This window comes from Urocampus carinirostris, chromosome 9 (genome assembly GCF_059441175.1).
Source record: "Urocampus carinirostris isolate Australia breed hairy pipefish chromosome 9, RoL_Ucar_1.0, whole genome shotgun sequence".
Lineage (NCBI taxonomy): Eukaryota > Metazoa > Chordata > Actinopteri > Syngnathiformes > Syngnathidae > Urocampus > Urocampus carinirostris.
In genome coordinates this window covers 32,040,093-32,057,022 of record NC_142357.1, presented here as the reverse complement: position 1 = coordinate 32,057,022, position 16,930 = coordinate 32,040,093, and the positions used below count along the sequence as shown (strand labels likewise).

The following is a 16,930-nucleotide window of genomic DNA, read 5'->3' as shown; positions in this document are numbered from 1 at the left end:
CACTTTGATTTTCGTGACAGCTTGTTCGTCTTTTGCATTAATGTACCAGTCCGCTGTCCCATTATTTGTACATCCCCAACAGCTTTCAAAGGCCTTTTCAGTTGAATGTGTCACTTGAGGTAGTCAAAGTTCCATTCAGTTTAAATGTTCCCTCTATGAAAGCCCACTTAATATTTTGTAATTGCTGTATGCTTTGCTGAGGAGAATTTTCGTACTTTTTAAAAGACTACTTGGCTTTGTATTTGGAGATACTTCGAAAGCCACACCATCCTAAATGAACCACATTTCTTTCTTACTTTGACTCCGCGAGTGGATGTGTCACTGCCCGTTTGTTTAGCCATTTTAAAGCCCAAAGTGTGTAATAGTTGACCACTAGATGGCACTGTATTGTCAAATGCAAATGAAAACCAAGTCAATTCATGTTTATTTGTATAGCCCTTAATTACAAAGAGTCTCAATGGTTTGTACAGACCACATATTATTGCAGACTACAGACTATTATTACACCATCCCCTGATCTAAAACCTACATGAGGTCAAGGAAAAACTCAAAACCTCAACATGAGTCAAGTCATGTTTATTTGTTACTTCCTTTATCACAAAGAGTTTCAAAGGGCTGCACAGACCACAGATGATTTCAAACTACAGACTATTATTACACCATCCCCTGATCTAAAACCTACATGAGGGCAAAAACCACATGAGTCAAGTCATGTTTATTTGTATAGCCCTTAATCACAAGGAGTCTCATAGGGCTGCACAGACCATAGACTATTATTACACCATCCCCTGATCTAAAACCTACATGAGGGCAAGGAAAAACTCAAAAACCCCAGCATGAGGAAAATGAAAAAAACCTTGAGAAGGAACCGCACATGAGGTCATCCCCCTTCCAGGCTGCAATGGATGTTTGCAATAACAAATAATACACATATATTGTCAACATGAAATATAAGTCATTCATAAGATATAAAGTATAAGTTTGTTTTAAGCCTAGATTCAAACCGTTCCACTGAGGTTGCAGATCAAATTTCAGAGGGCAGAGCATTCCACACTACCAGTGCCACAGAACACAGCATAGCAGCAAGATGCCAGACGAACGTGACGGCCACCGTAAGCAGGGATTTCACTATGTAAAAGCAATACAATTTTCTCAACCTAGTTTTTTGAAAATATTTACATTGGTCTGATAGTTCAGGTATTTTTGCATAGTATTCAAATCACTGTTTCTTGTGTTTTTTTCCCCCTCTGAAATAAAATGTTTTGGACCACTCGGAGGAACTATATATCACACAATGTCCTTTTAAAGTAACTCTGCCGCAGTAGCCACACTGTTGCTAGCTTGCTACCTGCAGGTGTGAACAACGCGTGTTGGCTGGCCAAATGTGCAAGGTCAATGCTATGATTGGCTGGGTTTACATTTCATTTGTTTCATAAAAACAAAAATAATTGTATTTTATGAGCTGTGTAGATATTATTTCGCGCATATATTTGAAACTAATGGGCAATTACGCAGGCACGCAGTTTAGGTGGAGCATTGCCGGTAGGGGTGAGTAAGTTTGAGCTCAATGAGAATCAATAGGGCAGATGCATACTCCAACATTTTTTTGAAGGTTACACTACACAATGTTCGCACAAACTCATATAGATTTTTGCAGCATATATATTTTTTATTTTCCTCTGCTTATCCTTCTGTTATGATCATACGTATTTGTTCTCTATCAGCTAAAGAACAAGAGTTGTTTTCCCATGGCTCTTGTTCCAGACATTATAAAAAGCATTTTTATTTTGAAAAGCAAACAAACTGACTCATAAACTGAGGTTGACTGTGCTGACAAAATAGATGTAATCATCTTTCAATTACGTTTTTCTCCTATCAACGGATAATAATCGGCACGATGACGATATTGCATCTGTTCATGCTAATTAGATTTGTCTGCGAGTCAGCAGGACAATGCCAAAATCAGCTTGCCGATTTTACTTTTTCATTTTTTTTGACAGTAAAATGACACATTAAACCACCAGCACTGTTTTCCAGTGTCGCATGATGTTTTTCATTGGTTTCTTTAGAAAACCCATTATTACAAGAACTAATTAACTAACTAACTAACTAAAGGGTGATACGAAAGCCGAAGTCACTTTTTTCAATTAAAAAAAAAGCCGATATTACAAAATGAATACTAACTAACTATAATGGATCATATGAAAGACAAAACGTTTTTTTTCCCATTGAATAAAAACAAACCCAGTATTACAAAAATTAACTTGATGACCGACAGACTATCTAAAAAATAAAGGATTTTTCCATTCAAAATAAAACTCAAGATAATGAAAACAATACTAACCAACTCTAATGATTATACAAAAGACAAAACCATTTTTTTCTATTGACAAAAAAATCCAATTATTACAAAAATTGCGCCCGCCCCAGCTGTTTGACTGACGGCTTACACCAGCCTATCAAAGTTGCGCATGCGGAAAGTCATGCCCAACCAACAGTAACGCACACAATCTGTCCCTGCTCTGTTTCTGTCTGTCTGTCTGTCTGTCTGTCTGTCCCTGTCCTCCCTCCTGTTCTGTCTGTTCTTCTGTTGTCTGTCTCTGTCCTGCCTCCTGTTCTGTCTGTTCTTCTGTCTTCCTGTTCTGTCTTTCTAAATAAATTATTTTTCAATTTAAAATACATCTCCTCAAAACAATTCGAGTTCATTATAATTATCATACGAAAGACAAAACCACTTTTTTCTATTTAAAAAAAAAAATCCCATTATTACAACAATTTAACTTACTGACTGACTGACATATAAATATTTTAATATATTATATCTTACTGATTGACTAAATAAAATGCATCATATAAATGCCAAAACAAGAGTTTTCCGTTAAAAATAAGATTCAATTTTACAAAAACAATACAAACTAACTATAATGGTCATACAGAAGAAAAAGCAATTTTTATACAATTCAAAATAAAACAGAGTATTAGAAAAATATAACAAACTACAATACCAACAAACTAACCAAAATGGTTTATATGAAAGCTAGGTCCAGTTTCTGAAACTCATTGCAAAAAGTTATTCTGAAAAGTTGCCTGCCCCATTTTCTACAACACCCACAATAAGACAACCAATCGCAAAAAAAACATTGTTGCAAAGTATTAAGGATTGCTAATCAGAATATATAACAGAACAACACTTTAGAATTAAGTTTATTATAAATCTACTTATAACATTCGTTGCATGTATATGACATTGCTATTTTCCATCTACCATCAGTATGTATCTGTATTTACTCGTCTTCATTCATGCAATGTTTGCGTCTGCTACAAGCTACGTGAACTCTTCTTTCCACGATGCTTTTAATGTATGTTTACGTTTTATAGCTTCATAAATTTTGTTAGCTTCTTTTAAATCTTTCTTCTGGGGCTGAGGTTCCTAACCACTTATCCATTTTTCTTGTGTTCTCTGCGCGTCTGCTTTGGAATATGATATGCATATGCACGACCTTAAAATTCTCCGGAGAGTCCGGAAGCACGAATGTATTCGATATAGGATGACTGCCAAGTATGCAAATTGCCAAACGAACCGAAATTCCCAAACCAAACGAAGATTTCGAAATCGGAATAAGTTTAATTAGAAAAAAAAAAATCTTTCTTTTTTTTTTTTTTTTTTTTTAATTGAAAAAGTTTTCGGCCACCCGGACGGAGACGTTTTGTAAGTTGTATGCCCGACGTAAAAGATTCACGTCTCAGGCGTCCGGGCAGACGTTATTTCAGACACTGCAAGGTCATTTAAGTTAGAGAACAATAATCATCAGACAGACGGACAGGATGAAGTGTATAATCAGCTTCACTCTCCGTTCTTTGGACAGATTGGTAAGTCGGTGTCACGCTGTGTCAAAAGCAGAGGTGGGTAGAGTAGCCAAAAATGTTAAGTCAAAGTACTGCTACTTCAGAATAATATTACTTAAGTGGAAGTAAAAGTAGTCATCCAAGTACTTAAGTAAAAGTAGAAAAATACTCAAATACTGAGTAACTGTAGCAACCTCGTATTTATTTTTTTTTTTTAAACAACCAATCAAATCATCAAATGATCAAAGTCCATCCAATCAACAAAAAAGACGTTTAATTTAATATTAGATTGAAATAACCATTATAAATTCAAGTAATTTAATCAACAATAAATAAAAAAACAGTATGAATCAAATGAGTAAATGAAGCACATGTAGCACCAATTAGCACATTTAACTTTTCCCCACCACTAAACTTGAATATGGTCTGGTAACGAGGCTGCTACGTTTGAATGGTTAAAAATGGCAGAGCCTGGCAGAGTTCTGGTCAAAATAAATGAGCCTTAGCGGAGACAGACAGACGCGTACTTACGTGGAGGGGATTTATTAAGTAACCAAGTACCAACTTTAATGTTGCCTAATGTTGCAGAGTAAAAGGACCGTTTTTACTTCATAAATGTACTCAAGTAAAAGTATAGGGATTTAAACATACTCCTAGAAGTACAAAATTTCCCAAAACTTACTCAGGTAAATGTAACGGAGTAAATGTACAGTGGGACCTCGCTACATCGCGGTTCGACGTTCGCGGCTTCAGAGCTTTGCGGTCTGTAATGGTTAAAAAAAAACAAAAAAAAAAACTCCCGGGCCGCGCGACGGAGCTACCCCCGTAACTGGGGGGAGCCCGCTCATCCGACGACCCCAGTAGCGCGGCGCAACGACAGGCGGACGTCCGCGCGCGGCGGGCGAAAGGCAGCGGACGTGCGCGGGACCTCCGTAACTGTCGGTGTCGTGCGTATCGCGCCCGAAAGTACCTGCACCGTGGGTTAGGGGCTCGCTCGCGGGACTGAACGGCACCCGCGCAAGTAAAAACCCTGTCGTGAATTTGTCTCCGATCGTCCCGGGTGGACGTAAAATCACCCAGCTGTACGACTCTTAGCGGTGGATCACTCGGCTCGTGCTTCGATGAAGAACGCAGCTAGCTGCGAGAACTAATGTGATTTGCAGCTGCGATTGGCTGGCAACCAGTTCAGGGTGTCCCCTGCCCATTGCCCGGAGATGGCTGGGATGGGCTCCAGCCCCCCCCCCGCGACCCTAATAAGGATAAGCGGTACAGATAATGAGATGAGATGAGGGTTTTTTTTTTTTTTTTTTTTGAAGGGGCGTCGCTACTTCGCAGATTTTCACTTTTAGTGGGTGGTTTTGGTCCCCATTAACCGGGTCTAAAAAATAATAATTTAAAAAACAACAATTTTTTTTTTTTTTCTTTTTCAAGGGGCGTCGCTACTTTGCAGATTTTCACTTTTAGTAGGTGGTTTTGGTCCCCATTAATCGGGTCTAAAAAATAAGAATTAAAATAAATAAATAAATAAATAAATAAAAAAAAATATACATATATATATATTTTTTTCGTTTTTTGTTTTTTTTGAAAGTGCGCCGCTACTTCGCGGATTTTCACTTATCGCGGGTGGTTTTGGTCCCCATTAACCGCGATAACCGAGGTCTTACTGTACTCCGTTACTACCCACCTCTGGTAAAAAGTGAAGTTGTTGAAAAACAGCTAGGACCGCTCAATACACTAATTTCTTTTTACATTGAAATAAAATAAATAGTGAACTACAACCAGAGTACAGGAGAACCTCAGCTTTTGAACTTAATCTGTTCCAGGTTGGCGTTTGAGATCTGGTATCCGCGATATACAATACTTGAGAGTTTGAAAACCCGCCAAAAGTGCACAGTTCTTAAAGTTATGGTAAGCTAGGAGAGAGCAGGTCGTAGGTTCGTTCGAGTTGACTCAGAAAGAAAACAGTTCGCAAGAGTCGAGACCTGCGAGGCACGAGTTTTGGCTTGATTCCACGCGGCTTCCCGCCGGCCATTTGAAAGCTTTTATTCTCGGTCAAGAGCGAAGGAACATTTTCTTCAAAAATGTTGGTCTGGGCTCGAGTTGATTGAGGGCGGCAGTGTTCGAAAGCTGAAATCCCGATGGAAAGCGAAAGCAATTTTCTTTTACATTTTCGTTGGGTAGCAAGTTGGTCAAGGGCGGCTACGTTCAAAAGTTTGATTGAAAGAGAACGCAATCTTCTCTCAAATTTTAGTTGAGTAGCAAGTTGGAGTGGAAGTTAACTTAGTGGAAGCTAGAGATGTTGTTGGTGATAGGAATGAGTGGATAGGTGTTGTAAAAGGATAGTTGGAACGTTTAGACCCGTTCTAAGGGATGGGCAGGGTGCCTGTATGATGCGGCAGGGGTAAACCAGTGAAAACTGTCGGGCCCTGTTGTTGAACAGAAGAGTGTGTTGTGTCGCCCGGACCTGAATGACATTTTTGTGTCCCGTTTCATCTGGAGAGACGAAAGCATGACCAACTCAGGTGCCTAGGTGCTTAACTTGTTTGGGTGTTTTGGCATTTGGGTAGGCCATGATCCAGAAATGTCTGTGTGTGTTTTTTGCTACTTCCCTTTTTTTTTTTACATTTTCTTTGTTTTTGGATGTGTTTGTCTTGCGGTCGGTCCCCCCGCCTGAGGGATATGACCAGGGTAGATAGATAGCAAGTTGGTCTGGGCTCTAATTGAATGAGGGAAGCAGCATTCGAAAGCTGAAATTTGGTCCAAAGCAAAAGCTATTTTTCCTCACATGTTGGTCTGGGCTTGAGTTGATTGAGGGCAGCAGGGTTTGAAAGTTGAAATTCGGTCTAAAGCGAAGGCAAATTGTTCGAAAGTGAAAATTTGGTCGAAAGTGAAGGCCAATTTCTTAAAATTTTTTAGTTGGCTAACAAGTTGGTTAAGGGCGGTGGTGTCAAAAAGCTGAAATTTGGATAAAAGTGGAGGCAATTTTTTCTGAAACTTGGGTAAGGGCTTAAGTTGGTCAAGGACGGCAGCGGTCGAAAGCTGAAAACTGCTTGAATTTTAATGTTGTTTTGAAGGATTAAAAAGTCCTTGAATTTTGGGTGAGGTGCTTGTTAATGCTTGAAATTGTTTCTATGATTCTCAACAAAATTATTGCATTTTATTTCATTATCACACTATTTTTACTCATGGTGCCAGAAACGAATGTTAGAGAATGGAGCAAACAAAGTCTTAATGGATTAAAATAAATGCAAAAAAGCACGGTGAGGGAAACAAGTGTTTTGTGTATCTGATAATGAATCGGACTTTGCGTTTATTTATATCTCTCAGGACGACATTCAGGATTCTCCATTCTTTAACATTCATTTCTGGTACCGTGAGTGAAAATAGTGTAATTACGATATCAAATCGAATGCCTTTTTCGTACGTCATCTTTATCATTGGTGGTAAGGTTGGGGCGCGCTCACCGGACCTGTGTTTGTATCCCAGTGCATTCAATGTAATGTAGTATCATACCATGAATGAATACTGTATGCATCTCTGATTTCATCCCCACATCACGTCTTGATAAACTGGTGAGGAAAGCGGGCTCTGTTGTTGACACAGAACTGGACAGCCTGACAACTGTAGCTGAGAGACGGGCACTGAAAAAGCTGCGGTCAATCATGGACAATTCATCACATCCACTACTCAGCATCATCTCCAAACAGAAGAGCAGCTTCAGCGACAGACTGCTGTCACAGTCTTGTTCCATGGGGAGACTGAGGAGATCATTTCTTCTTCATGCCATGAAGCTCTTTAACTCCACCCGGGGGAGTAAAAGCCCACATTTGCGTATTACCCTATTTTTATTACAGTGTGTATTTTATGTAGCACTATGTAAATACTCTATATCAACACGTTATATTGGGTATTTCTGTATGCTATTTCTTTTTTTTTTCTATTATTTTATTTTTCAACACAAGGATAGTGCTGGAAGTGTGAATTTTCCTACGGGGATGAATAAAGTATCCCTCTATCGCTCTCTCTCTCTCTCTTTCTCTCTCTCTGTCTCTCTGTCTGTCTCTCTGTCTGTCTCTCTGTCTGTCTCTTTGTCTCTCTGTCTCTGTCTCTGTCTCTTTGTCTCTGTCTCTTTGTCTGTTTGTCTCTTTGTCTGTTTGTCTCTGTCTCTTTGTCTCTGTGTCTCTCTATCTCTTTATCTCTGTGTCTATCTATCTATCTCTTTATCTCTGTGTCTATCTATCTCTGTATCTCTGTGTCTCTCTATATCTCTCTCTATCTATCTCTATTTACCTCTATCTCTCTCTATGTCTATCTCTATATTTATCTCTCTATCTCTCTAAAGCGCAAAGATTAAAGGGGCACTTTCGAATTCCCGGCCAAATTGGGGGCATAAAGTGCGCCTTATAGTCCGCAAAATGCAGTCAAGCGCCAAATTCTGAGAACAGAAGATTGCGGAATTCAATGAAATCGACCGCGCAATTTTACCCCCTCCATTTTCTTTTTGCTAGAGTGCACGAGTGTCTACTGAGCGCCAGCACTTGAGAGCCCTCACTCCGAGTGCTGAGTCCAGATCGGAGTGGAGCCCTGCCGAGTCGGGCCCTAAGCCGAGCTGAGAGCGCTGCAAAGTAGAAGTTCCAAGCCAGAACCCGCCAGCCCCATTCCCCGCCTGCGGTGCGCTCTTCTCCAAAATTGCCTCTGCTCACAGATTGCTCATGTGGGAGGGAGATTAAAGCGCATTGCTCATTCGTCAGCAGTTGTATGAAAAAAGTGAGTCCGTATCTCACGTAATATCAGATAAAGAAAAAAAACTCGCCTTTGTCAAAAAAACTGGAGAAAAAGAAGCTGTCGTAGCTGCTATTAGTGTTTTAAAATGTCGTCATGTTTCTGTCTGTTGGGGTGCCGGAATTAGTGATCGTAAATTGAAGGTTTACAGGATCCTAGCGGAAACTTCTGATCAAAAAAAAAGAAGATGGTTATGCTTAAATTCAATAAAGTCGAAAGATTGGACCGAGGCACTCATCAATGTTTTTTGTTTCCTCGTGTCAGTTTGAGTTTAGGGGTTGGTGTAATTTTGGCCGGTGCGGTCCTTCAAATCCATCCATCCCTTATCTGCACCACTTATCCTCAGTAGGGTCTCGGGGGCGCTGGAGCCCATCCCAGCTATCTTCGGGCAGTAGGCAAGGGACACCCTGAACTGGTCGCCAGCCAGTCGCAGGGCACACAGAGACGGACAACTCACTTATTCACACCTAAAAACTGGCTGCAATCCATTACCCCCAATTCATATTTCCACAAGCGGGGACCGGCAGAGAGGACTTTTGTTGGAAGGCATTCAATTCTGGTCTACCTAAAATGAAATGAAGTTCTGGCCGCGACTCATTATCCCTAGTTGACTGATGCTGAAACAAGAAGTCAGCAGAGCGTATTTTCTTTTAGTTCAGGCCGCTGAAGCATGCTATTTTAGACTCTGCCGCAACTTGATGCAGATATACAACTAAGCAGAATTTATGAACAGTGTTTTCCATTTTGTCTATACATATTTGATTTTGATACATATTAATTTAAGGTTATTATAAATTTCTAAACAAATGATCTCTGTTCTAAACTTGAGAACACAAAGGTCATTATATTTTCATTTTTATGTTCATGACACTAACAACAATTTTGAACTCAAATGAATTGCACTGTTTTGGCAGCAATCCAATACCCCTAGATCATTACTGAAAGTGGGTGGCGAGAGATTCAATTTGTGAGATGCGTGGCAGCTTTTTTTCCTCTATTTCTACTTGAAATGAAAAAAAAACAGGTGTGGCGGCGATCCATTATCCCCAATCGTCTATTGTTGCCAGCTGGGCCCGGCAGATCACAGATTAGAAATGGCATTAGGGATACCTTGTGGATTTTCAAATATTGTAGGATTCTGGTCGACATTAGTCAACAATTAAGAAGGACACACAGGGACAGACAATTCGCTCGCTCATTCAAACCCAGGGACAATTTGGACCGGCCAATTAACCTGACATGCATGTTTTTGGAATGTGGGAGGAAACCGGAGTGCCCGGAGGATACCCACGCAAGCACGGGGAAAACATGCAAACTCCACACAGGAGGTTCGACCTCATGACCGCAGAACTGTGCCGCATACGCGCTAACCACTGCGCCGCCGTCCTTCGAGATATTTAGTAAAATAGACTACAGCAAGGGTTTCAAACTCGCGGCCCCTGGCATGATAATTTGAGGCCCTGAGAGTTAAGGGACACTGTGTATTATTTTCCCAATAAATGTCGCTGTATTCTGTCGTGCCACCAAAAACATAACGGAAGAAGACAAAATACGGAGATTTAAAGTGACCAAAGCGCACCTTATTACTTTTGAAAATGAAATAAAGAAATGATATAAATGTAAATTGTATTTAATCGTATAAAATCCTTTATAGTAAAATGTTTAAAATCCTTCAGGGATCACGCATAAAATGTATCGTAATGACACAATTAAAGCGTGAATGTGAAGCCGATTTCTCTCCGAGGCTAAAACACAGACACTTCGGTGTCTGTTGGACGTTTGCTCATGCAGCCGGCGTCCACCTAATCCCCGCGGGACGTCTTCGCCTTTGTCGTCCGGATTCTCCTTCTACCTTGTTTATCCCTGCCGTGTCTTCTCCAGCGATTGCCCGAGAGGCTTTCGGGCCACGGCGTAATGTTTTGTTGTCGCTGGATCACTTCATAGCTGCGAGGCAGCTCGCCTTGTCCGTCTTTGCGGGGAGAATGAATCAGTTGTTTGTTTTGCAGCCCGCCGGATCCTCGGGGACCATCCGTCCCCTGTCGCTCCGAGGGGTGAACAGGTGCGCTTGTTTACCCGACTCTGGTTTGTTTGCGGCCGGGTTTGTGCACTTCCCGCCGATGACTTCATGAATGGATTGCAAAAGCAAGCCGGGGTTCCCGGACGAATTGCACTCGGGTGTTTAAAAATCCGGACATGTGTGATGAATATTGATTTCTCTTTTCCTTAGGGCCGGTGCTTTTTTTTTTTTTTTTGGTCAATTTTCAATCAGTGCAGCATATGGTAGCAGATCATTAGGTTGTAATGTCCTTGGACTTTTTCTTATGTTGCATTGAGTCACATTGCTTTATTCTCGCCTGTTTGAGTTAAAGTCACACCGAAGGACTCAAGGCTGTATGACAAAAACCATATATTTAAAAAAGAAAATGAAATCACTGTCATTCTTTTATCCCGGTTCTTTTTCAAATGATTTTCAAACTAAATTGCACATTTCTGCCTGTTCGAGGCGGGTTGTTTTTTGCTGTTATTTCCGCCTAAACTGAACTGCACTCGTGCGGCTGCGATCCATTACCCCTAATCCCATATTGCTGCGAGTGGTTGGGGCTCTTTTGTAGGGAGGCCTGCTTTTCTCAGGGTTCTTACAGGTGCTTGAAATCCTCAAAAGTGCTTGAAATTTAATGTTGTGTTTTGAAGGATTAAAAAGTTCTTGAATATTGGGTGAGGTTCTTGTCAATGCTTGAAATTGTTGCCATGTTTCTCAACAAGCTGCTTAAACTCTCTGGTGGCTTCGCGTTGCCATTGCATTTCTTCGTCCTTTGTGTATAGATAGATAGATAGATACTTTATTCATCCCCGTAGGGAAATTCACACTTCAGCAGGTGGCATTAGTTTGTATGGCATTGCCCTATGAAGCGTCATCGCGCCCTATGTTTCTTGCCCAAGAGGAGAGGTGCATGTTACACCTAAAAAGGGCACTATGAATTCTGTATCAGTGCAATTATTATGTATCTATTTATTATGGGCCATGCAAAAAATACACGCCAATACGAGAAGAGCTATGTAATATTCACACACACATTGTTCAGATCCACAAATCTATTCAAAATTAACTCAAGATCAAAATATAATATATCCTAAAAATTGCTCACTCCAGACTAAAAATCGCATATGTAAATCACAGATAGATTTGTGGATCTGCATAGTACATGATTCTGGTAATGGAGATAATGGAAAAAAATGGCTTGAATTTTTCCATGAAAAATGTGTATGAACCCTGCTCATACCAGATATAATTGGAAATTTATAGTTATACTTAAATAATACTGCATATGGTAACTGTTCTGCCTTTGAGTAACATAGAGTGATCCTCGAGTACGCCCTTGTGATTAACAATTAATTGTACAAACATGCTTGTTTTATAACTAAAATGCAACAATATTATTTTTGTTTTTATGCAACTTTTGGGGCTCCGTTAATTGTTAATTCTTTGAAAGCTTTTCATTTAATAGTTTATATACTTTTAATTGTTTATGTTTACTCAAATAGTAATAAACTTGACTTGACTTATTACATAACTATTGGTTCTACAATAATCTGCCAGTGTGAGTTTAATGTTCTGCTTTAAAAAACAGTGATCTCAAAGAACCCTCTTTAGGTTAACATGTTTTCAATTGTTTGTTGCGGCTGCAATTCATTATCCCCAATCCCATACTGCTGCGAGTGGTAGAGAGGCCTGCTGTTCTGACCCGCCTGAATCTAATTAATCCATTATCCCAGTTGACCTTTGCTGAGTGCAGTGCACTGGGCCTGAAGAGCACATTTTCTCCGGTTTGATGGCTGAAGCATTCTATTGTGGGCCGCCTTAAATAAACTGCACTGTTTTGGCCGCGATCCATCATCCCCACTCAACGATAGCCGAAAACGGTGGCAAAGAGAGCAAATTTTGTCATACGTGGCAGGTTTCTTTTTTTGTCTAAAATGAACATCACCTGTACGGCCGCGACCGGTTATCTCTGGTCAACTATTACCGTGAGGCCGGCAGAGCGCATGCTGAAAATGAGAGTGGGTGCTCTGTGGATTTTTGCATATCACTAGGGGTTCTGGTCCCTGCGATAAACGAGTGGATTGCAGTATTGGTCACAAAATATTTTCTTAGATGAAAATATTTTAGATGATGGCTGGGATGGGCTCCAGCACCCCCACCCCCGCGACCCTACTGAGGCTAAGCGGTGCAGGTAATGGATGAATGGATCCAGGAATATATTTTTTAAGGTTGTAGTCACTTTGAAGTTCTTCAGAATCCAATATATCGCCTACTCCTCACTCGGTCACACTCCCTTCCTCTAATTACAGTCATTTTAGACTTTAAACTGACATGTTAGTAAGAATGCGTGAAAACCGTTATGTGTGAAATATATGCATTCGAGCCTACGCACATTTACCGGATGGCATATATTAGCGGGAATACATTGACCTTTTGTTAAATGTATGCAAACTCCCAAAGATGCTTCATTGCTACCCTGCAAAGTCTTCAAGTGTAGAGAAGGTGAAGTGCAGGAGAAAACACACACACACACAATCGGAATTCATTAAAAGACATTTCATTGCACCGAGCTAAGCCGAGCCCCTGTATTGAAAATGGCTGTAATCAATAGTTGTATAATAATCCCTTAAATGACAGTGTGTAAAATCCCACCCGGAGCGAATTATCGGCCGGTTGCAGCCGCTGTCGGCTTTGCGAAGCTTCGCGGCGCGTTTGGCGTCATTGTTTAAGCCTCGCTGCTGCAACTCAGTCTTTTTTTGCCGCTCGAACACAGAGTGTCGTTTCAGGGGCCCTGCAGGAACCTGTTTGTAGCGAAACAAATGAGGAAAAATCCACTTTTCGCCCTCACCTGCGGAGCACGGACGCAGAGGAACTCTGAGAGAAAGTCAAATGTTTGTTTCAGCTCGGCATGAAACGGAAAAGAAATGGAGTTGAACAGTTCTATCGCCAGGGTTGGGTAGGGTTACTTTAACTTGATTACTTTCAATTACTTTTGGCTTACTCCAATACCAAATATGCTAATAAAAGACAAAAGAAACTAAAAATGAATAAAATGATGACTCACAACACGTGGTAAGCTTTCTCTCCTGGCTTTGATCTCTTTGATCTCCGGCAAACGTAACATAAAATGCGACAGAAACAAAATGAAAATAAATCCAAACAGCTTGCCAACATCATTTTTGCCGTTCCATGTATTCCGTTACTCCCCAAGCCTGCACAAAATGTATTCATTTTATTCATATTTAGTTTCTTTTGTCTTTTATTAGCATATTTGGTATTGGAGTAATCCAAAAGTAATTGAAAGTAATCAAGTTAAAGTAACCCTACCCAACCCTGCCTATCGCCACGTTGAGATGAACGCTGTCATACTGTTATGGTTCTCACGCCGGAGCAATGGTTTGTGGGCTTATAGGAAACCCATCCCCTGAAAAACTGAAAGACCAGCGGAGTCAGACTCTCGCCGATGGCCAAGTCTGCGTAATGCCTATCCTCAAAGGGCCTAATTATCAGTAATGTCACCTATGATTAGAATGTCACCTGAAATAACGTCTGCCCGGACACCCAGGGCGTGCTTCTTTTACGTCGGGTGTACAACTTTCACAACGTCTCTGCCCTGGTGGCCGACAACTTTTTCAAGAAAAAAAAAATCTTATTCTTTATTTTATTTTTTTCCGATCAAACGTTTGCTTTAGTCCGATTTCGAAATCTTCGTCTGGTTTGGAAATTTCGGAATTTTGGTTCGTTAGGCAATTTGCATACTCAGCCAATCAGAAGCCTGCATCAAATAACTTCGTGCTTCCGGACTTTCCCGAGCGTTATAAGGTCGTGCATTTGCATATCATTTTCCAAAATAGACGCACAGAGAACACAAGAAAAACGGATAAGTGGTTGGGAATCAAGCCAAAACCTCAGCTCCAGAAGAAAGATTCAAAAGAAGCTAACAAACTTTATGGCGCTACAAAACGTAAACGTACATTAAAAGCATCATGGAAAGAGGAGTTCACGTGGCTTGTTGCATGACGACGCAACGCAAACATTGCATGAATGAAGATAAGTAAATACAGGTACATACTGATGAAACTATTGTTTTTTTGCGATGAGTCATCTTATTGTGTTTAAAGTTGTGAAAAATGGGGCAGGCAACTTTATGGCTGGGCAGGCAACTTTTTTCAGAGACTTTTTCTCATGCTATATTTTGTATGTTTAAGGTTTCTATAAGTATGTTTAAGGCTTGTATAAGTAACCTGTAATGATTTGTACTAAAAAATAAACATTTCATAAAATAATATCCTCTATAAAGATAAATAAAGTTGAGTTTAACTTACTTTTGGAAGATGCGCTTTAAGAGGTCCTCCGCCGGGGTAAAAAGTGGCCGAAAAAAAGCGCTCAGACCATTTTCTTAACCGCATCAAGCTTTCTTATTCCACTTTCATTTCAAATGAAACGGCTCGCCTCTTCTTTACACTTTACAACAACCACATTGAATGGATGCACGAGATATTAAACAATAAAAACATCAAAGTTTTTAGCGTGCTAGAGATACAGTATACGTAGTATGTTAACATTCAGGGTGGATGCTGGGTGACCTCTCAGAGCGCCACACACCGGTAGTGGCGGAAACAAGCACGACAGTACTGTACTCGGAAAAAGGTGCACACAATACAAAATCTAATATACAGCAAAGCCCAGATATTTTTCGACATTCCAAAAATAATGTTCGTATCTACCGTTTTACGTAAGTCGAATGGTCATAAGTAGGGGAACATCAATACTTATTTATAATCTGGTAATAACATAGTTACTACATAATAAGTTGTTTTATAAATACAATTAAATCATTTCTAGTTCAAACAACAACAAAATTAATCTATTCAAGTGTCGATCATAATTTATAAGTAATTAATTGATAAGTAGAATGAAAATTCATTTGTGTAATAAACAAATGTTTTAATAATCTTTTTATTGTTTTATTTTAGAAGAACACATTAACCTTAATTCTAATTTATGGGTTTTATGAAGCAAATGAGCAAAAACTGCAGGTTTTTTGTTTTTGTTTGCCATCTGGATACCTTTTTAGCTCTGTAGTTGGCTATCGTTTTACATTTTTATTTATTTAGTAAACTTTCTAGCGAGCTCTTGACTTTTTTTGCATGCTATCTAACGTTTAACTTTTTTGCTAGTTATCAAGCTAAATTTTGGCCTCCTTTCCAGCTAGATATCTAGCTTTTTTCCCTGCTTTCTATCTGACTATTCAGACGACTGTTTACTCTTTTAGCTAGCTATCTAGCTCCCTTTTTAGTGTTTTACCTGTTTACCCTTTTAGCTATTTAGCAAGCCATCTAGCTAAGTTGCCATTTTAGAAATGTACATCAAACTGAGCCCCCTTTGCGCCTATTAGGAACAAAAAGTAGCTCTCAGCTTGAAAAAGGTCGAAGACCTCTGCTTTAACTGAACTTGCAATCCAGATGAAAACATAATTTTTTGACCAGCATACTACAAATTGAAGTTCATGTACAACTAGAGGTACTGTGTATCAAAATATTGGCTATGTATACGAACTGATGCAAGTTGGCAAATTTGTGCTGGGCTTCAATTTATTTTTGGGCTAATGCAGCTTTAGGTTAACCTTACGTTAAAGATAACCACCACCGTCATTTTCTCGCTATCTGTTATGTCCTTATAGAGAACTGCTATCCATCATTTCAGATTTGAAGTCCATTTTTCCTAGCTAGCTTGTACCAAACATTCCATCTCTAGACCAAAACCAAGCCCTCAGTTTTCTTCTCCACAAAGCGGAAAATACAACCACATATATCATTTTCTTTATCTACCGAGCCTGTGCAAACGTAATGTTTATTGTCTGTTATTCGCCAGCACAGTCCGTCCCTTGTTCTCTGGTGCCCGCCCAGTTTCCTCTAATAAGCAGAATCGGCAATGTGGAAAACAAGTGAGCGCTTTTCGTTTTGAGAAGATGAAAGCGGCGGACACAAACAACCCCGCCAGCAACTTCAGGGAGCAGAAAAGAAAGAAGTAAACATCGTTATGTCACTAAGAGCAAGCGTATACAGATATTCCGTCTTGTTGTCGCTTTAGGATGCAAACTTTTATCACGGAGCGGATTCGATTTATCTTGTCGATAATGTCTGACAAATACAGTAAACCTTCGCCTTATGAAGTTCTCACTTTACGGCAGGGGTGGGCAAACCTTTGGAGTCGCTGGCCGCTTTGAATATAAATGAATAAAACCCACGCACACATGAT

At 40.0% G+C, this 16,930-nt stretch overlaps 1 protein-coding gene and 1 pseudogene across 2 annotated transcripts in view; both read left to right on the top strand.

Annotated features, from left to right (window-relative positions):
* The window catches only part of macrod1 (mono-ADP ribosylhydrolase 1), a 381,584-nt gene that overhangs the window by 53,470 nt on the left and 311,184 nt on the right, over positions 1 to 16,930 (top strand). The window lies entirely within an intron of this gene.
* On the top strand, positions 4,933 to 5,078 carry LOC148360081 (5.8S ribosomal RNA; annotated as a pseudogene).